The sequence below is a fragment of the Symsagittifera roscoffensis genome, chromosome 6 (assembly GCF_963678635.1).
Source record: "Symsagittifera roscoffensis chromosome 6, txSymRosc1.1, whole genome shotgun sequence".
In the NCBI taxonomy this organism is placed as follows: domain Eukaryota; kingdom Metazoa; phylum Xenacoelomorpha; order Acoela; family Convolutidae; genus Symsagittifera; species Symsagittifera roscoffensis.
Window position 1 is genome coordinate 42,417,242 of NC_087067.1, and position 22,809 is coordinate 42,440,050.

Genomic DNA, 22,809 nt, shown 5'->3' on the forward strand with positions numbered 1-22,809 from the left:
TGACCCGAAACTGTTTACGTTTTTGAGTGGTTACTTTTCAGGTTGAAACTTTTTTTTATTAACATGGTTTTCATTCTGAGTGATGTTTTTTTTTCAGTTATGAAACTTTCTACTTCTTATCTAAAACCTAATTTTTAACAATTCAGCCTTTTCAATTCTTTTATTTCTTCAGACAACAAAATACTGCGCCATGACTTTACACAAATGCGATATTATTAAAATTTGTCCACTGTATTGTCCCGGTAAAACTTTTCTGTCGTATCAGCGCCGCTATGATTGCCTTTTTTACTAGCATGGATAATCTTGTAAAAATCTCTCCACACGTCTCTCAGATTCTGCATCAGATATATGTATAAAATCATGGCTTTAGGTCTAACCTAGCTATTGAGTCGATAGTCTTCAATGTCAAAAAATCTACCTTAGTTAACCCATCTAGGTTTTTTGGGTAATACCATGCGTAGTATTTGTCTTTGTTAATGTAAATCCCTACATGCTTGGGTTTTTCTGCAGAAAATTTAACTCATGGCATACTCTGAGGGATTTTGTTATATGGTTTTTCAATTCTGAAATATCCATGGGCAACATATATTCAAATCTAAAAATTTCCCTCTTCGCATAATTTTAAGAATTTTACAACCCATTTGAGGTTTGTAGATTAGTAAACCAAAAGTCTGAACAAGTTTCTAAGTCGCTGAAAATTCTGGAAGTAGCGAATCTCGGTCGCGAATGTTGAAAAGTTAGTCGCGGACTAAGTCCTGAAATGGGGTCTCAACGGTCGAAACATTAGTCACGAACTGAGGGTCTCTCGGTCTCAACGGTCGGAACATTAGTCACGATCTGAGTCTGGAAATAGCGTATCCCGGTCGCGTTGATCGAAATTTACTTGAGGCATGGTCGAAAAGTTGTCAACTTAGGACTTTCGAGGTTTCGATCTCGGGTACACTGCGTCCAAAATTCGCATGCTAGCCATTATAATTTTCAACTCCGATTTCTTGAAGCTTATACTTTACTTAGATGGTGTTAAACTGTGATGTGGTCAAAAAATTAGTAGCGGCGGTCAAAAAATTTGTCGGTGTATGGTAGAAAAATTAGTTGCGGCGGTCGAAAATTTAGTCACGAAGGTCGGAAAGTTGGTCGCGGTGTGGTCGAAAAATTAGTCGCGGTAGGGTCGAAAAATTAGTCGCAGTGGTCGAAAAATTAGTCAGGGCATGATCGAAAAATTAGTCGCGGCGGTCAAAAAATTAGTCGTGGAATGGTCAAAAGCTTAGTCGGAACATGCTCGAAAAATTAGTGCGGCGTTCGAAAAACTAGTCACGGCATGGTCAAAAAATTAGTCGCGGCATGGTAAAAAAAATAAGTCGCGGTCGTCGAAAAATTAGTCTCGGCGGTCGAAAAATTAGTCTCGGCGGTCGAAACATTAGTCACGGAGTGATTGAAAAAGCAGTCGCAAGATGGTGGAAAAATTATTCGCGGCTCGGTCGAAAAATTAGTCGCGATATGGTCTAAAATTAGAATTATTCGCGGCTTGGTAGAAAAAGTAGTCGAGGTTTGAGATAAATACATGTACAAAAAACATACATACATACTTAAATACATACATACATACTCAAAAACTAAAAACCACAATTACGTACCCAAGTACTTACATATATACTTACATCCAAACATTCATACCTAAATTGCATTGAGTGAACTCTTTTTTAGCTTACAAAACCTATTTGACTGTCGAACACAGCCAAAAAAATTTTTGAGACGAAACGTTTTTCCTGATCAAACACAGGCAAAGTTTTCTTTTTTTTTCATAGTCGCAACGCTTTCTGGTCAAAAATATCATGGTACGAACTCAGTCTTAACGTTTTCCCTCGGTCAAACACAGTCATTTTTTTCCTTCCTGATCGAAGAAACCCACGGTCGAACTCAGTCGAAATGTTTTCCCTAGATCGAATTCGATTGAAACGGTTTTCCACGGTCGAACTTGTTCGAAAAGTTTTCCGGTTTGAGACGGTCAAAATATACCATTTTTGGTCGAATCGGTCGAAAAACAAATCGCAAACTTTTTCAGTCGTTTTCTCCTGTTTGTTCTTAACTTTTTTTTCGGTCGCGCCGATTGCCTTTCATTTTTCTGCGGCCGCGCAGGTCGCGGTTAATTTCCTTCAACCGCACCGGTCGCTGACACATTGCCTTGGTCCGCAAAGTTTGGAAATATTGGTCGCGATGGTCTGAAAATACCAAAATTTGGTCGCGACCGTCTGAACAAACAACTGCAATCTCGACCCGGGAGAACTTTCAATACTTGAAATACTAAATTAGATAATAATTACAGTGCAATATATAATTGTCAATTAGGCTAATTTGACTTTCCTATGATGCTAAGAGTAACTTCTCCAGTGTGAATAGTAATTTAGGGACTGGATTGGAAGAACCTAGTATCAAATATTGAAGCAATGTCCGGAAATATTCAAAAAATAATCAAAAAAAAGTATGCTTGTGAAACAATTAGATTTTTTAAAAATGTATATGTACCGTTTTTTCTGTGCATTCTGTAAAGTATTTGACCATGACTTTGAGTACTTTGTTTATTACTAGGAAGTTTATTCCTTTGATCACTTAGTTGCCATTGAATGATGTTCTGAACTTTAACCAATCTGATTTTCTTTATCTTCCCTAATGATACGCACTTAATGATACGCACGCAATATTCTGTAGTTTCCTTCTTGTCCAATGGTTTTTAGTGAATTCCGTTTTCCGTATTCAACAATTACCAGTGCATGCCAACTTTGAAAGCTTTACCGGGTTCTATAAAACTCAAGTTTCACATGGAAAAATCACAAGGAGTTGGGAGCAGTAAAAATTATCAAACTCCTCCCCCCCCCCCCCCCCGCCTCCTTCCGGCACTTTTCCCTCAAATTATTACAGGTCGCAGTTGTTTGAAAGAAAATGATGACTGTAATTTTTTCGGTAGAACCCTGGAGTACAATTACTGAACAGGTCTTTTTTTTCGTTCCATTTTTCTTTCAGTTAGTTGATACTCGCAAATTAATATTTGATACTTTTTCTTTTGTTTTTTTTTTCTATTTTTGCCCTAGTCAAGAGCACTGTCAAAAAATTTCTTAACTGATTTGGCGGTTATTGTTTTTCATTTGCGAGCAGCAATGCTATTATTGGAGCTTACCAATACTTTTTCATTCACGCTTTCATTTTGATTTTTAAATATTTTTTTTTCAAATGATAAATGATACCGCATTTATTGTCTTTAATTATCGTATATTGAGCCACTGTTAGATTAGAATGTTGACGTTATCATCGGATAAGCAAATAAAGTTGCCTTTTCAAAAATCAACTCGACACCCGTATCAAGGCGAAGCCCTGAGTGCTCCAACTTGCTTTTGTAGAATATGAAATTCTAGGCTTATCTAAGCAGCTCTTGGTCTCATTCCAGTGATAAAGGCCGAATGCTGAGGTCCCTCGGTTTGGGTACGCTAACAAAATTAAGTGGCTTCGGAGCCATCCCAACCGTGGTTATTTCCCGCTAACCATCTGGGGGGGGGTTCTTAAAAATGAACTCCGAGCAGCTGGGTGAGTACATGTAGGTCGGTTTCAACAATTCCCCGGCTTAAAAGGAATTGCCCTGGATTGAAAGGGGGAAATAGGAAGATCGATAACAAGTTGACTGTTCTCGTTGTTGCTTGATTAACTCGGCTCGCAATTGTGTAGATTTATGGGGTTTACCCGTCAGCAAATAATGAATACAACCAAGAAAACAACTTGAATTAGGGCGGGCACAACTTTTCGGCACAACGTTTCCCTGGTGCTAAAACTGAGGTGGCTCATCGGTTTTTAGTCATTTGAAACAGATTTTTAAAAGTTTATGAACACGCTTTGAAATGGATGAGTGTAGCAGTAAAACATTTTGAGTCTTATTAACATAACAAATGGATTTTCGAGCAAGTTTGATATTTTTAGAGATTTCTTAAAGCTAATTCGCGTTTTTTTTGTTGCTAATATTCGACTGTATGAAATCTATGTTTAAATTTTTGAGCAAAAACATTGGTTATAACCTTCAGAACGAAATCGATTTGATTTCAACCTAGCATCTAAACAGTGGTTACATTGGCATCAAAAACATTGGCAAATTTGTGAGCAAAAACATTGGTTATAACTTTCAGAACGAAATCGATTTGATTTCAACTTAGCATCAAAGTGATCACGTATCCAGAGTTGACCAAAAACAATAGCCATACAATTTTCATATAACAAAAATGCTAGTCTTATTTAAGATTTTTTCATACATGGAAATTGCATGACTAGCATTTTTTTCATAAAATAAAAAAAATTTTGTATTTAATTTCTTCTCAAATGACAAAATCGTGACTCAAAGCTAGAATTACTAACGACTTTACGCTCTTGCACATATAAGAAGTTGGAAACAACGTGAAAGTTGATGTCTTACACAAACAATATAACGAAAGTCGCAAAAAAAGTGTTGGAAAACGTTTGCTCGAGTACAAAATTCGTTGCGCTTTATTTGTGGAATTTTTAAAAATATTAAATCAATTTTTTTGAGTCACCGTCAAAAAGAAATGCTAGTCATACAGTTATATGCATGAAAATAGTATGATAAGCGTTTTTTTGCTAATGATACAATTGCGTTCATGTTGAGTGCATTAATCTTGTTACTTTTTAGAGTAGTTGTTTTAAGTACTTACTTAATCAATAATATATAACAAAGAACATTTGCTAGTAAATAACGCCATTATTTAATTGACAAGGTTAAAGCAAGTCCTTACCGCATCCAAATTTAGGCCTCAATATTTCTTTATAATGCATTATTTTTTGATTTTTTGATTTTTCTTATTGATTCTGATTACCAAAATTAGACGTTTAAAAGATTTATAATCAATTAAAATTGTGATCGATAAAGTTGTCTATAGTATTTTATAATCAATTATGATCAATTATAGTTATTTTAAAAAACTCTTCCCGTCAATTATTAATTATTATCGATTATAAACGATTATAATCGATTATAATTAATCATTTTTCAAAAAAAACTTATCACGCCAAAAATAAAATATAAATATAATATTATGAAAAAATGAGATTTAATATTTTTAAATATAATTTATGGGTTATTCTCTAATGGAGAAATAACTAACAAATAAAAATTCGTAAAATTTAATTTATAATTTTTTCAAACAATCTTCTCTTTTTCCCCAGGATCCAACGTCAACGAAAATTTTAAAAGTAAGCATTTCAGATGAATTACATTGAAGACAAGGTTGAAGACACAATGGGCAAACAAAAAGGATCAAAAATGATTGTAATCGATCGTAATGGATTTTTATGCAATATTCCTATGAAATTGAGAGAGAAATAATCTATTATAATTGATTATAATAGATGAAATTATACTATAATTGATTCTAAAACGATTTCAAAAAGAGAAAACATAATCGATTATTAATTTAAAAAGAAATCTTTTTCTTTCAATTTTATTAAAACGGGTACTAAATTAAAAATATAATTAAGTATTAACGCTTGAAACTGGATGCGGGATTACTTTTTTGCTGGTTCAATATCAAAAGAAGTTTGTGCCGAGTCTATGGGTCAAAGGTCAGTCTGGTGCCAAGTTATCTGGTCAAGGTTATGAGGCGTCAGCGAAACCAATTTACAGTATCAAAAACTTCTGTATTTTTTCCACAGCTCTGAGTTTATGTTAAAAGCTTTTCTGTTTTAAAGCATTTTAAATTTCAGATTTGGAAATAACGCTAAGGAAGTTTTCAACGAATCTATGGGTTGCTGTCAAAAACCGGGATCCAATAAGTTGAACTTTGCTTGTGTTTTATTATAATAGTTTTTCAACAGGATGGTGGTTAACTTTTGGTTAGTCAGTAAGTTTAATCAGTGGTGGATCTAGTTTCCACCTCAAAAACAGTATATAATGCCGCCAATGGCGCCTTCAAAAATTTTTTAGAGCTGGTCAGCCGAAAACGGATTCCATGCAAAATGCCAATAGGGGGACACTTTAGTTGGCGAGGAGTTCAAATCCCAGAGGAAGGGGGATGTCCGTCCCACTTGAACCTGCGCCTGATCGCAGTTGAGAAGAGTCATTGATTTGATGTTCCCTAGCATTGAATAGATGAAGTGATTATTCTATTATATAACTTCTTGTTGTCAGAAATCCCACGAGACCTTTCTTTGCTTCAAGGCTTCTAGGGATTTTTTGTTATGAGAGTGCTTGACGTTATACAACAAAAAATTTAAACAAATATTATCCAGAGTAGGGGTCTATCTATTTGTTGGAAACCAATCGTTTAGGAGACCAATGTTTTAGCATAAAAAGTACAAATTGTGTCTTTTACCAAGGCCAGCGTAAGAAAGTGACGCATTACTGATGGAAAAAACGCTTCTTCTGGGGTCAAGCTTCCCCAATTAAGACAATTATCTCACAATTTGTCAACCAAACTAACAACTTCAAAACACAACAATCTAAATTAGCGGTTAAATAAAGATTTATGCGCACAATAACACTCGTGTTGAATTGAAGCACAGCGGAGCAAGTGGTCGGTAATCACCAATGCGGTGTTTGAAAATAGCTTTCTGATTTTATAATTGTTCTGAATCCGCTAAAAAATTTCTTGCACTCTACTTGTTTTTGTATAATTGATATTACCTGAGACACAATTTAATCCAAAGCTGCATATAAGACGTGTTATAATATAAGTCAAATTTGTGTCAGTTTTTTGCCGCACATTTCTCATTATTTCTCTCTTTTTTTAGGAATTGCTTGCCCACCCGCATTAGAGTTTTATAAATATTAATCAAGTATATTGAATTTTTGTTGTCAGTTTCTATAAAACTCAAAAATTAACAATCATAGTCCATTTAAAAAAGTGATAATCAATATTAATTAATTGTTATTGAAAAATTTAAGCACAGCTCAGTATCTTCAAAACTGAACAGTTGTTTCGGGACTGATACACGTTACATTAGATAACACAGGGGTCTCATAAATTTTGTATTTCCTATTTTTTGTTGATCTTCTTTAACTCTCCCGGTTCCAATTTACGTCTCTTCCCGTTTACACATCTCCCCTCCACCTTTATCTCTTCGTTTACACCCCCTCGTTAAGCGCCCCTTTTACACCCCTCGCTTACACCAACGCCCCCCCCCCCCTAGTTACGGCAAGGAATGAGGTTGAACACGTCGACGGATAACGGAGGGCTTAATCTAAACGCGCATTTTTTATTATAAAAGTAATTAGTTTTAGAGTTCGAGCAGGCCGTGATTCGCAGATGTGCTTGAAAAATTTGCACATAATTTTGCAAAATTTATAGAAAAAATAACTCATTATAACAATTGTAATTGATTTTATTTCAGAAATAATCAAAAAGAATGGCAATAAATATTCATTTTCATGGTCTAAGTTTGCAACAATATGGGATTATAATGACAATTTTAAAAGCAAAATTTCTCCGTTCTAAAAGTTTTAGGGACATAAACAAAATGAGATGAGTGATTTATGCTTTATGAATTAAATCTAGTAGATCTCAACGAAGAATTGCAAATTTTTCGCTTCCTCTCTTTAAGTGCTATTCAATATATTTCTGGATCTGGTATAAAAATCTAAAAATCTCATTTTTTGGATGCGTCAACTGCGTTGTTTTTTTTGTACCTAGTTGACTTTCTGAGATTTTCTTTTAAATTAAAAAAAAATTCTAGGTTTTGATCATCTTATCCATGCTTGCTTTAAGAATGTGTCTTTTATTTATGCGTTAGTGGTCGCTTGTATCCATGGCATATGCTTTTCATTTTATTCAAAAAGCCTAGATTCCCGTTTAGAATCATTTTTCTAAGTTGTTTTGGGACTGATACACGTTACATTAGATAACACAGGGGTCTCATAAATTTTATATTTCCTATTTTTTGTTGATCTTCTTTACTTCTCCCGGTTCCAATTTACGTCTCTTCCCGTTTACGCATCTCCCCTCCACCTTTATCTCTTCGTTTACACCCCCCTCGTAAAGCGCCCCTTTTACACCCCTCGCTTACACCAACGCCCCGCCCCCCCCCCCATAGTTACGGCAAGGAATGAGGTTGAACACTTGGACGGATAATGGAGGGCTTAATCTAAACGCGCACTTTTTATTATAAAAGTAAATAGTTTTAGATTTCGAGCAGCCGTGATTCGCAGATGTGCTTGAAAAATTTGCACATAATTTTGCAAAATTTATACAAAAAATAACTCATTATAACAATTGTAATTGATTTTAATTTCAGAAATAATCAAAAAGAATGGCAATAAATATTCATTTTTATGGTCTAAGTTTGCAACAATATGGGATTATAATGACAATTTTAAAAGCAAAATTTCTCCGTTTTAAAAGTTTTAGGGACATAAACAAAATGAGATGAGTGATTTATGCTTTATGAATTAAATCTAGTAGATCTCAACGAAGAATTGCAAAATTTTCGCTTCCTCTCTTTAAGAGCTATTCAATATATTTCTGGATCTGGTATAAATATCTAAAAATCTCATTTTTTGGATGCGTCAACTGCGTTGTTTTTTTTGTACCTAGTTGACTTTCTGAGATTTTCTTTTAAATTAAAAAAAAATTCTAGGTTTTCATCATCTTATCCATGCTTGCTTTAAGAATGTGTCTTTTATTTATGCGTTAGTGGTCGCTTGTATCCATGGCATATGCTTTTCATTTTATTCAAAAAGCCTAGATTCCCGTTTAGAATCATTTTTCTAAGTTGTTTTGGGACTGATACACGTTACATTAGATAACACAGGGGTCTCATAAATTTTATATTTCCTATTTTTTGTTGATCTTCCTTTACTCTCCCGGTTCCAATTTACGTCCCTTCCCGTTTTCACATCTCCCCTCCACCTTTATCTCTTCGTTTACACCCCCCTCGTAAAGCGCCCCTTTTACACCCCTCGCTTACACCAACGCCCCGCCCCCCCCCCCCATAGTTACGGCAAGGAATGAGGTTGAACACTTGGACGGATAACGGAGTGCCTAATCTAAACGCGCATTTTTTATTATAAAAGTAATTAGTTTTAGAGTTCGAGCAGCCGTGATTCGCAGATGTGCTTGAAAAATTTGCACATAATTTTGCAAAATTTATACAAAAAATAACTCATTATAACAATTGTAATTGATTTTATTTCAGAAATAATCAAAAAGAATGGCAATAAATAATCATTTTTATGGTCTAAGTTTGCATCAATATGGGATTATAATGACAATTTTAAAAGCAAAATTTCTCCGTTTTAAAAATTTTAGGGATATAAACAAAATGAGATGAGTGATTTATGCTTTATGATTTAAGTCTAGTAGATCTCAACGAACAATTGCAAACTTTTCGCTTCCTCTCTTTTAAGTGCTATTCAATATATTTCTGGATCTGGTATAAATATCTAAAAATCTCATTTTTTGGATGCGTCAACTGCTTTGTTTTTTTTTTGTACCTAGTTGACTTTCTGAGATTTTCTTTTAAATTAAAAAAAAGTCTAGGTTTTGATCATCTAATCCATGCTTGCTTTAAGAATTTGTCTTTTATTTATGCGTTAGTGGTCGCTTGTATCCATGGTATATGCTTTTCATTTTATTCAAAAAGCCTAGATTCCCGTTTAGAATCATTTTTCTAAGTTGTTTTGGGACTGATACACGTTACATTAGATAACACAGGGGTCTCATAAATTTTATATTTCCTATTTTTTGTTGATCTTCCTTTACTCTCCCGGTTCCAATTTACGTTCCTTCCCGTTTACACATCTCCCCTCCACCATTATCTCTTCGTTTACACCCCCCTCGTAAAGCGCCCCTTTTACACCCCTCGCTTACACCAACGCCCCGCCCCCCCATAGTTACGGCAAGGAATGAGGTTGAACACTTGGACGGATAACGCAGATCTTAATCTAAACGCGCATTTTTTATTATAAAAGTAATTAGTTTTAGAGTTCGAGCAGCCGTGATTCGCAGATGTGCTTGAAAAATTTGCACATAATTTTGCAAAATTTATACAAAAAATAACTCATTATAACAATTGTAATTGATTTTATTTCAGAAATAATCAAAAAGAATGGCAATAAATAATCATTTTTATGGTCTAAGTTTGCATCAATATGGGATTATAATGACAATTTTAAAAGCAAAATTTCTCCGTTTTAAAAATTTTAGGGATATAAACAAAATGAGATGAGTGATTTATGCTTTATGATTTAAGTCTAGTAGATCTCAACGAACAATTGCAAACTTTTCGCTTCCTCTCTTTTAAGTGCTATTCAATATATTTCTGGATCTGGTATAAATATCTAAAAATCTCATTTTTTGGATGCGTCAACTGCTTTGTTTTTTTTTTGTACCTAGTTGACTTTCTGAGATTTTCTTTTAAATTAAAAAAAAAGTCTAGGTTTTGATCATCTAATCCATGCTTGCTTTAAGAATTTGTCTTTTATTTATGCGTTAGTGGTCGCTTGTATCCATGATATATGCTTTTCATTTTATTCAAAAAGCCTAGATTCCCGTTTAGAATCATTTTTCTAAGTTGTTTTGGGACTGATACACGTTACATTAGATAACACAGGGGTCTCATAAATTTTATATTTCCTATTTTTTGTTGATCTTCCTTTACTCTCCCGGTTCCAATTTACGTTCCTTCCCGTTTACACATCTCCCCTCCACCTTTATCTCTTCGTTTACACCCCCCTCGTAAAGCGCCCCTTTTACACCCCTCGCTTACACCAACGCCCCGCCCCCCCATAGTTACGGCAAGGAATGAGGTTGAACACTTGGACGGATAACGGAGATCTTAATCTAAACGCGCATTTTTTATTATAAAAGTAATTAGTTTTAGAGTTCGAGCAGCCGTGATTCGCAGATGTGCTTGAAAAATTTGCACATAATTTTGCAAAATTTATACAAAAAATAACTCATTATAACAATTGTAATTGATTTTATTTCAGAAATAATCAAAAAGAATAGCAATAAATATTCATTTTTATGGTCTAAGTTTGCAACAATATGGGATGATAATGACAATTTTAAAAGCAAAATTTCTCCGTTTTAAAAGTTTTAGGGACATAAACAAAATGAGATGAGTGATTTATGCTTTATGAATTAAATCTAGTAGATCTCAACGAAGAATTGCAAACTTTTCGCTTCCTCTCTTTAGGAGCTATTCAATATATTTCTGGATCTGGTATAAATATCTAAAAATCTCATTTTTTGGATGCGTCAACTGCGTTGTTTTTTTTGTACCTAGTTGACTTTCTGAGATTTTCTTTTAAATTAAAAAAAAATTCTAGGTTTTGATCATCTTATCCATGCTTGCTTTAAGAATGTGTCTTTTATTTATGCGTTAGTGGTCGCTTGTATCCATGGCATATGCTTTTCATTTTATTCAAAAAGCCTAGATTCCCGTTTAGAATCATTTTTCTAAGTTGTTTTGGGACTGATACACGTTACATTAGATAACACAGGGGTCTCATAAATTTTATATTTCCTATTTTTTGTTGATCTTCCTTTACTCTCCCGGTTCCAATTTACGTCCCTTCCCGTTTACACATCTCCCCTCCACCTTTATCTCTTCGCTTACACCCCCCTCGTAAAGCGCCCCTTTTACACCCCTCGCTTACACCAACGCCCCGCCCCCCCCCCATAGTTACGGCAAGGAATGAGGTTGAACTCCGGACGGATAACGGAGTGCTTAATCTAAACGCGCATTTTTTATTATAAAAGTAATTAGTTTTAGAGTTCGAGCAGCCGTGATTCGCAGATGTGCTTGAAAAATTTGCACATAATTTTGCAAAATTTATACAAAAAATAACTCATTATAACAATTGTAATTGATTTTATTTCAGAAATAATCAAAAAGAATGGCAATAAATATTCATTTTTATGGTCTAAGTTTGCATCAATATGGGATTATAATGACAATTTTAAAAGCAAAATTTCTCCGTTTTAAAAATTTTACGGATATAAACAAAATGAGATGAGTGATTTATGCTTTATGATTTAAGTCTAGTAGATCTCAACGAACAATTGCAAACTTTCCGCTTCCTCTCTTTTAAGTGCTATTCAATATATTTCTGGATCTGGTATAAATATCTAAAAATCTCATTTTTTGGATGCGTCAACTGCTTTGTTTTTTTTTGTACCTAGTTGACTTTCTGAGATTTTCTTTTAAATTAAAAAAAAATTCTAGGTTTTGATGATCTTATCCATGCTTGCTTTAAGAATGTGTCTTTTATTTATGCGTTATCGGTCGCTTGTATCCATGGCATATGCTTTTCATTTTATTCAAAAAGCCTAGATTACCGTTTAGAATCATTTTTCTAAGTTGTTTTGGGACTGATACACGTTACATTAGATAACACAGGGGTCTCATAAATTTTATATTTCCTATTTTTTGTTGATCTTCCTTTACTCTCCCGGTTCCAATTTACGTCCCTTCCCGTTTACACATCTCCCCTCCACCTTTATCTCTTCGCTTACACCCCCCTCGTAAAGCGCCCCTTTTACACCCCTCGCTTATACCAACGCCCCCCCCCCCATAGTTACGGCAAGGAATGAGGTTGAACACTTGGACGGATAACGGAGTGCTTAATCTAAACGCGCATTTTTTATTATAAAAGTAATTAGTTTTAGAGTTCGAGCAGCCGTGATTCGCAGATGTGCTTGAAAAATTTGCACATAATTTTGCAAAATTTATACAAAAAATAACTCATTATAACAATTGTAATTGATTTTATTTCAGAAATAATCAAAAAGAATGGCAATAAATATTCATTTTTATGGTCTAAGTTTGCATCAATATGGGATTATAATGACAATTTTAAAAGCAAAATTTCTCCGTTTTAAAAATTTTAGGGACATAAACAAAATGAGATGAGTGATTTATGCTTTATGAATTAAATCTAGTAGATCTCAACGAAGAATTGCAAACTTTTCGCTTCCTCTCTTTAAGTGCTATTCAATATATTTCTGGATCTGGTATAAATATCTAAAAATCTCATTTTTTGGATGCGTCAACTGCGTTGCTTTTTTTGTACCTAGTTGACTTTCTGAGATTTTCTTTTAAATTAAAAAAAAATTCTAGGTTTTGATCATCTTATCCATGCTTGCTTTAAGAATGTGTCTTTTATTTATGCGTTAGTGGTCGCTTGTATCCATGGCATATGCTTTTCATTTTATTCAAAAAGCCTAGATTCCCGTTTAGAATCATTTTTCTAGGGCATTCAAAATTTTGTAGTGCAAAATTTTTGGCTTGAAAAAAAGTGGCATGCATAGTTGAATACAGCACAAAGAAAAAGTCAGCATTTAGTTTTAACAATCAGGAGGGCGTGGGAAGTTTTTATGGTTTTGAGTAAAACTGAAAATAAGTGATCAATCAAACTGGATAAAAACCCGAGACATTTGAAATTAAAATTGATTTTTGCTGATAATTCGGGTTCATATTCATCAAAAGTCTACAACTAAAAAATTAATGTTGCCGCTATTGCTTTTATTTTAAAAAAGCAGCTCCGATTTGTATATAAGAAAAAACTCCGTTGAATGATAGCCCGAGTTAACCAAAAAAGCTAGTCATACAAGCCATTTATCATACAGTTCCAAAAAAAGATTAAGATAATGGAACTGTATGATTAAAATTTTCAATCCATAGAAGTCATTCCGGTTGCACTATTGCATCCAATTGCACGTCAAAAAATGCCATCATAAAATTTTTGTGACCGTTACATTTGAATTTCTCTTTCAATTTCGTTTGTTCTGAATTTTTTTTTGCAGAAAGTACAAAATCAATTACAGATACAACTAATTTTGTTCTGAGAATTTTTCAATACTTTAATTCGTTGACGCACAAGATTTGACGTTACATACATAAAAACTCATATTTCAATCATTGTGACGCGAAATGGATGATTTCAAAGTTTCTACAAACTCTTTGTTTCAGTCTCAAAAATTGATTGTAATTCCTAAAAAATTACCAATCTGGGCTTAAGCACAGCTCAGTATATTCAAAAAAGTTGTTTTGGCCTGATACACGTCACATTAGATAGCACAAGAGTCTCATAAGTTTTTTATTGGTCTGTTTCATTGGTTTGTTGAATTTTTGGTCTGTTAAATAATTTTTGTAAATACAGCCTCAATGCTGGGGTAAAAATTTTAGATCCAGAATACGTATTGCGCAGTGCTGTCTTTCGTTAGGATTTTTAATCCAAAAGAAAACTGTGACTTGTGGATCCAATTTTTCCCAGAGAAACCATCGACCACAAAACTCAAAACATAACCGCCGATTTTTTTTTCAACGAAATCAAAAAAATTGATTAGCACTTGCAAAAAACAGGTAGAATGTTTCCAATTTTGTTAAAAGTTTTATTTCTTTGCAGAACCTAATTTAGCAAGATTATCTGCTCGGTTTTGTTTATTTTTCCGAATTTTTCAAGAAAGTGCTGGAATAGTGTACTCGGTCTGTATGATTTAACTAATAATTTTTTCGGCGGAGTTTTTCAAGCCATCTGAATGATTGATAACTTTGAGCATATATCTCAAAAACTTGGGTCAATAACGTGCCTATTTGAGATAATTAGAGTAAGAAAAAAAATGGGCGATTGGAGCACAAAAATTGGGCAATTATCACGTTTTTCGCGGTTCCTTTCAACGCTTAATCAACAATTAATCCGTCTCTAACACTGTTGATAATCTGCAAAAAAAGCCGTGCAGCTCAATGTGTAGTCATGATCTAAGTTTTTTTGATTCAAACATAATAAATATAAATGAAATTAGTTTGAAATTTCAGTTGATATCTTAGCTGAGATTAGTTACGATAAAACAAAGGGAAGAAAAACTTGTCTTTTGTTGCCAATTTGAAATTGGAAAAATGAAGGTTTTGTGAATAAAGTCAAAACATATCTGAGTGTGGTCCTAAATTTAAAATACTGAGCACAGTGGAAACACAGTTCGATCACCTACTAAAAGTTTGAGTTTTCCTATTTTGCAGAATATATTTAAAATTTGATATAAAAGTTGTGCAATTAAATCTGCTTAAATTGATTATATGGGCTGTATTTTTCCCCAACATTCGAAGAAAAGGGCTCATATTTGAACTAGGTTTGTTTGTTTTTAATAAATTTCCACTTTAATGTAACTTTTTTTCACGCCTTCTAAAAATCTAAAAGGTTTGAAAAATAGTTTGATCTTGACAATTAAAAAAAATACATGAAAATATTTATCGCTAACTTAATTGTGCATGTATGATGCCAATTTGAAAAATATATTCTCTGTTATAAATATGGAATATTTGAAGCGCGGCACAAGTAGTTTTGTTGCCCTTCCTTCTAACGCTTTTGTGGTGGTATAATCCGACTCTGAAATTGTTCCAATCCTTATTAAAAATATATTTGCTCGCCTGAGTACACTGATTAAACTGGAAAATATTATAGCTTGTACTTACTCAGCGTGTGTCAACATTTTCTCGTTTCAAAGTACTAATAGTTTTTTCGTGGTAAAAGTTTGAATTCACTTAGAAAAACCCGCGAACACTCTATTTCGATTATATTTATCTCTGATTATTTTCTTTTGGTGCATTTTTGCACATGAAGTGCATTTTTGCCTCTAGATCTGATGAGATGCTTGTCGTTTCAGGGCGAAGTTGTTTTTTTTTAATAGCAATATCATGGAAATAACTTTCTGTCTAAAAAATCAATTCTGTCAACTTATACCAAGTTTTGGCCAACAAATTCGATTTTCTTAGAACATTACGAGGCCAAAATCAGTTTGAGAAATGTAAACGGAATCCGCAACAGGCCAAAGTCAGATTTGTCGCGGAGACCTCAATATTGCTGCATTTTTTATCTTCGTTAGTATTTTGAATTCCACAAACAAATAGCAAAACCACTGTACTGCTCAAAATTGCTCTAAAAATGTGCAAATTTACAGATTCCGCAATACTAATTGAAGAATTCAGAACAGTTTGTGGAATCTATACACAATTAACAAAATTTAGGTTGTGTAAAATTGAGCTGTTACAGAATCCGCAATTTATAATGGGAATCCACAATTTGTAAGTGAAATCCGCATTGTGTTTGCGGTTTTCACTAGTCTATACAGTTAATGTCTTAAAATTAGTTTTTCGGTTTGCTTTTTGTTGGTCGTCAGCAAGACTGTCCAACAGTTCAATCTCTTTTTCTTGCACAGATCAATCTCTTTTAAATTTACTTTTCAACAGTTTGAACTAACCAGCTAATTTTCAAAAACTGAAAAATTGAAAAATATACACATTTCCAATCTCAAATATTGAAAGACTGGATACTTTTTAGGCCGCAAATAATGAAAGACTGAACACTTTCCTGATCTCAAGTCCTGAACGAATCAACACCTTTCCGATCGCAAGTACCAACATAATGAACAGTTTTCCGATATCAAGTTCTAAAAGAATGAATACTTTCCCCATCTCAAACACTGAAAGAATGAAAACAAATTGGTTCATGGGTTTTAATTCTGATTTATTATTAATTTTTGCACAATTTTATTTGAACAATGATTTAAGGATTTAAGATTTTTTATTGGATTCCATTACCAATAGTTAAATTCTTGCTTTTTGCTTTTATATTCGACATTGGCTAGATAAAGCTTCTAGCGGTAGCTTTTTATTGTTCATGTTCACGCAAGGACTGGTACAGTTAAGCGGAGTTCGCTTACGTTTTGCGGAATGCGCTTATATTTGCGGAACCCGTAACTACTAGCTGTAACCGCTACAAAACTTATACTTATGTGCCGACAAGTTTTAGTATTTGAGCGCGAAATCCATGAAAGAATCGTAAGTGGAATCTAATTACATTTTGGAGCATATTTGAAGACTTGTCTCCGGAATCTAGGATTATACATACACAAAGGAGTGCGCCTATCCATTGCACAGTCTGGCCTCGTAATTCAATTAAGCTGATAAATGGAATTATTCCCTTGAACCGGGGCAAACACTGGTTGAGTGTTAGTACTTAAAAATGAATTTGATATTATTTGTATTAGGGTAGAAGCCTTGATTTTTTAGAAATTTTTCGAAGCACGCAATTTTAATCTCATGCTGATAAATTATAGGTGAACCACAAAAAAAATTTGTTTTTGATTCAAGTTTCTCCTTCCAAGTTACTAATTCTTGTGATTAACAGCCCTTCTAGAAACATTTTAGGGGCAGTCGGTAACCCTGAAAAAGTTTGATGAAAAACTGCAACAATCTGGAATCTGTTATAAACTCTCAATTTTTTTTTGATTTTTTTCCAAAATTTTATTAAAAAATGTAAAATGAATATGGGACAAAATTTTAGAAGTCTAATGCACAACTTAGACTTCTAAATTTTTGAATAAGCTTTTTTAAACTATTTTAAAACCATTTATTAACAAGGGAAAAGGACCAACATTCAGCTCTGAACAACAACGGTGTAGTGTTCTTTTATTAAGAGCTACAAATAAAGTACTATGGTACTGTCAGCGTATTAATTTGTGTTATTTTGAATTTCATTATCAATACATCGATAAGTAATTAATTCTAAGAATGTGTGGTGACGTATTGCGATGGATTTTAATCATTGTCTTACGTATAAAAGGCTTCGCGATTTCAGTTTAATTAAGACTGAGTCTCAGTTTCGACTTGTAAAAATCATTTTAATTTGTGGAAAGTTAAAACCTTTGACTACAATTAATGTAGGAGGCAGCAGAATTCATCAAAACTTGTTTTTTTTAAATCTAATCTCGTTAGAATTTCGCATAGTCTCAAGTAATTTTATAGGCGAGAGCCTTTTGGGCATTGAGTTTCTTTTATATCTCTTAAAACGAGAACGCGTGAAAGTGTTTCCTGATCTCAATCGGAGACATTGATTTGGCAATAACGATCTGTTCCACAAGCTTCTTAAATCTTCAATATCTCTAAATAGTTTTGAGGTAAGATTTTTAATTGGTTCTTTTGGCTTTAACATGATTTTTTTTATCTTATCATAGCTTAAGAAAAAAGAATGCGAAAATTTATTTCTCCAGTAAAACTTTCTATCAAATTATAGGGCTACAAATTGTGGAGAGGACCGACAATGGGATTTTGAGATCCACTAGGCGTCTGCACCTGTTCTGCAAGTAACTTTTGTTTAAATAAAAATCATCGTAAAAATATTAACAAAAACATATTTCTTTATCAGTTGTGTTTAGAGAAGTCCGATACTTTAATTTCACTCAATTGAGGAACACATACAAAAACTAATTTTCAAGAATTTTTTATGACCACTTAAAAAGCTTCAACCGTAATCTCATTAAAAAAACTAGAAAAAAAAGAAAAAAAAACTAGTTAAAAAGATTTTTGAAAACAGGGAAAAAACATCATAGTTTATAGGGTTCACTTTGTTATTGTCCAAGGTGGATTGTTTATGTTGAAACTTGATACAAAAAAACACCTTAACTTTTTTCTTGCTTCTCCTTTTTTTGAAACGGTTAACTGAGAAGTTTCAAAATTTACAAAAACTCAAAAACTAGTAAAAATTAGAAAACCGTTTTCCACTCCTACAGGGTCGCTCATTAGCATTTAACTATTGGACTTATTTTTTCAATACCAAAAAAAACGTATATAACGAAGGCGGAATTTTTAATTGAAAAGAAGGTTTTGACTGTATGATGAAGACGTGAGATTTCTTTCAAGTTACGACTTTCAAATCCCTCAGGCAAAAAAAACTCAAATTTTTGGATTGTTGATTATAAAATTTACTCTAAAATTTCCAACTTTCCTTTTGCAAAATTTTTGAAAGCAAATTAAAAAAAGATCTCCTTTTGGCTTCTACTTTTAGTACTTTCGCTACATCAGTACTTTGAAAACTAATATTGTTCTATTAAAAACTTTCAAGAAGCCTTACGAGTAATTTGTTTTTCAAAAAAGTGTTTACAGTGATCGCGTCGTTTTCTGAAATAAAAAAATCAAACTTTTGTTTTGTCAAACGAAAACTTTATAAATACTTTGAAACTTAGACAACCGGAAGCCAAATTACTATTGCAGAAAAACATAAATGGTAATTTACAAAATGGCGTCATAATTCATAAAAATTTAACATCGATATTTTAGTTTTGAAAAAGACAAAGTGACAGGTTAAAAATTTCTGTCTAGAAAAATTCTCAAAACTCTTGGGTTACCAAGGAAAATATGTTTGACTTTTCACCAGAGAAAGTCTTAGTTGTTAATTTATTTTTTTTTTACGTTTTCCCAATAGTATATTTTGACGCAGATCGAAGCAGGGCTTTGCAAAGTTTGGGGTTACCAAAAAAATTTCAACTAGAATTGGTTGCGAAGAAATTTTTATGATTTTTATGCTTGTCAAAAATTTTTGTAATCTTTTGACAATTTGTTCATATAATTTTTATGAGATTCAACCAAACAATGTAGAAAATTAAATGAAAAGCTCTGAAAAACTCCAAAATTCAAAAGTATAACGGAAAAATGACAAAAATAAAGTTTTTACTAATGCAACTTCTTTTTCAGTAACCAGACATAATTATTTGTGTTGAAAACGCGAGATGATAAACAATATAATTTGATACTCAGCCAAAGTTTTTAAGCTAATGTTAGTTTATCATTCTTTGCCTGAATGCAGGGGGGATTTAGGGGGGAAAGTCTTGGACGCTTTTCTCCTCTGGGATTTGACCCCACACCAACCAAAGGGTCCTCCCTTTGGTATTATTTTATGACATCCATTTTCGGCCGACCAACACAAAAATTTAAAAAAACGCCTTCATTGCCATTATATACTAATTTTGAAGAGGAGCGTGCTAAAACAAGCAATTTTTTTGGCAAGTTTTTCTTAAAAATGCCTAAAAACGCCTATTTTGGCCCGTTTTTCCAAAAACATGTCTGCAGCGCAAAATTTTTTTTGACAAAATAAGATTTTATAGTATTCTAAGAGCGCTCGGAAAATCAATTTGGCCGACCTAAAAAAAAGGTCGACACAATTTTTATTTTTGCAAAACTGTTGAAAATCTGCCTCCCCCCTCAAGAAAACCCTATATCCGCCACTTTCCTAATGTAATATTTTCAACCAATTTTCAGAAATACAAGTAATGTTGTTTACTTTTTCAAAGCATTTGAGCATAAGAGCTTTTATTTTTAATGTAACAAACACAAATTTGACACACTGCAAAGTTGTTTATCGAGCTAATTTTGCAGAGAATTAGACTGCTAATCCATTTAAAATCTTGGCTCAAAAGAATAATTTGAATCATTCTAACCTAATAAGAGCAGCGAAACCTTACGTTTTTTCTACAGTCAATTAGATATTGCTTTGCCCGAAAGTGTTCACCCATTCACCAGAAACGTGTTTTTGGTTCAACCGAGATTTTTCAAGTTCAAATATAAACTATCAATTGAGAATCTCACTAAATGAAAAGGTGGAAAAATTTTTAAAAAATTATACGATCTTTTTTTTTTTTGGGGGGGGGGGGGGAGATGCAAGCGAACGTCCCCCTCTCAGCGATTTCACCCCATCTCCGCCAAAGGCTCCCCCTTTGTAAATATTTTTCTTCTTTTTTTTCGACAGAACGACCATACCTTTTTTCTGCATTCGCAATGGCGCTACTCTTTACTAATTTTGAGACTAAGCAACTTGGATCTGAGTTTGACAGTGGAGCGACTTTAAAAGTCTGGATATAAGTCGCGGACTTGGACCCAGCTAGCTAATAGTGCAAGAACTATATGGGTAAGTATTTTATTTACTTTGAAAACCACATAATACCATAAATCAACGAAGTTTTTTTTGTTGAAAGAATTACAGTTTGATTTGCAAAGATGGCTGTGAAAAACATGCACATTGTTAATTCCTTGCGCATCAATCGACTTCTCCTGTCTTTTTCTGACTTTCTTCTTCGTAACTTGAGGCTCTCAGAAAGTTCCAATGGAGCTTTTGTTCTTCGCAGCAAACATTTTAAAAAAATGCCATTTCCGATCAAAACATATTTTAGAGCAATTGCGTGAATTAAAAACTTCTCTGATTTTCAATTCTTAAGTTGATAGCTTCAGGACTGTAAGAAGACAAGGCAATTTCTCATTTTTCAGTAGAAGTAAATGCATGTAGTTCCCATCATCATGACGCGATTTCTGTAAGAAAAACTGATTAGCTCTTCTGTAACACCTATCTCTTGTCTTTAAAAAGGAATTATTTCCTATTCTGGCCCATAATAACTCCATTTCGCATTTTTTCGGGATAATCAAGTCTTTCTGGGGACTTTTTTAAAGTTAGGATATTTGAAGATTTTGTTGGGCTATCCTTAGACCGAACAACTGTAGCCAGATTTTTGGCGCTCGTTTTTTCTACTAAAACTAGTGTATAGTGTCATCGACAGCTTATTAGGGCATAATCTAGATTCAGTCGATCAAAAATGGGTGATGCAAAGAAATATCAAGAAGCGCTTCTCAAAGAGAGTAACAAAGTTAGGGAGGTTTTGGAGAAGCCGAGAATGGGTCTATCGTCCGCTCGGCCAAATAGTATACATGGGTGTACTAAAAATTAATTAAAAACCTAATTTGTATGCTCCACTTTTCTGACGTAGTTCGCAACTCGAGGGATTTTTAATTACAAAGAAATTAGTCGCAAGTGTTCAGAGCTGCGTCATCTATAAAAGAGTTTCGTCATTTCAATCAAATCTCAATTCAAAACAACACTTTTTTCAACTTAATCTAGTAGTGTAGCTTGAAGAGTAATACTTTGATCAATTACTTTTGTGCTCCGATTCATCACTTAAAAGCTGGTATGCTAATCAAAATGAAAATTTTAATTAAGTTTGTTGACACTCTTATTTAAAAGGCGGAGTATATCTCTGCCGCCGTTTGGAGATCCATAATTACAAAAAAGTTCTCAGAATTGCTTTTGCGTCAAATGAAAACGAAAGTTTGAAGAGGCTATGGCTCTTTTTGGGCGTTACAAGTAGAAATGGGGGCTATTCTCATGCGCGAAGGACCGAATGAGCGAAAAAATTTGTGAGCCAAGGACCGAAGACAAAATTAGCCGAAAATCATTTTTCAAGAAGAAACAGTTGCCATTCAATTAAAATGAATTAAATAAAGTCATATTTGCTTCTTTCATTACAAAATCTTTGAAAAGTAAAAATTCTCCCAATTTTGCGGCGGTCAATGACAATTTGAAAATTTTGCGGCGGTCAATGACAATTTGAAAATTTTGCTTATTTCTGCCGTTTTTATTTTCGGCCAATATCAATACTCCAGTCCCTGGAAATGTTTACTTTCTTTCCAAATTTTAGATTACTGAAATCTGATTGGCTGATTTATATTTTCGCGCATTCGGTCCTTCGTGCATGAGGGATTCCACCGTAGAAATTACAAGCAGACATTTACTAGAAATTAGCAGATGCTAAGAGTTCCAAGTTGATAGTTCAAGAGCACAACAAACAAATGTCATGAGCTAACTTTGGAGGCGGAGCATTAAGCAGAATGGTCCAAGTGCAGAATGGGTCCAAGATCAGAAAAACAGAAAAGTATTGATTTATATTGGTTTACACGGGCTAATTGACAAAACAATTATTAGAATTTAAAAAAAAAATTGCCTAGAAAACGAATAAATTATGCATGAGTTGACTAATTTCATTAAATTTTTGATTACCTGTTTAAAAAACTTTCTTGATTAATTTACTCAAATTATGCACAAAATATTCCTTGCTTTGGTATTATTGACATTTCTGATAATTAATTCAAAGATAAGCTAATAAAAAATGATAATTTTCTGTTTTTCTGCTCTTGGACCCATTCTGCTCTTAGACCATTCTG

At 33.4% G+C, this 22,809-nt stretch overlaps 1 protein-coding gene across 1 annotated transcript in view; it reads right to left on the reverse strand.

Moving 5' to 3' along the window:
- Positions 1-22,809, reverse strand: part of LOC134847563 (uncharacterized) — a 326,408-nt gene that overhangs the window by 182,847 nt on the left and 120,752 nt on the right. The window lies entirely within an intron of this gene.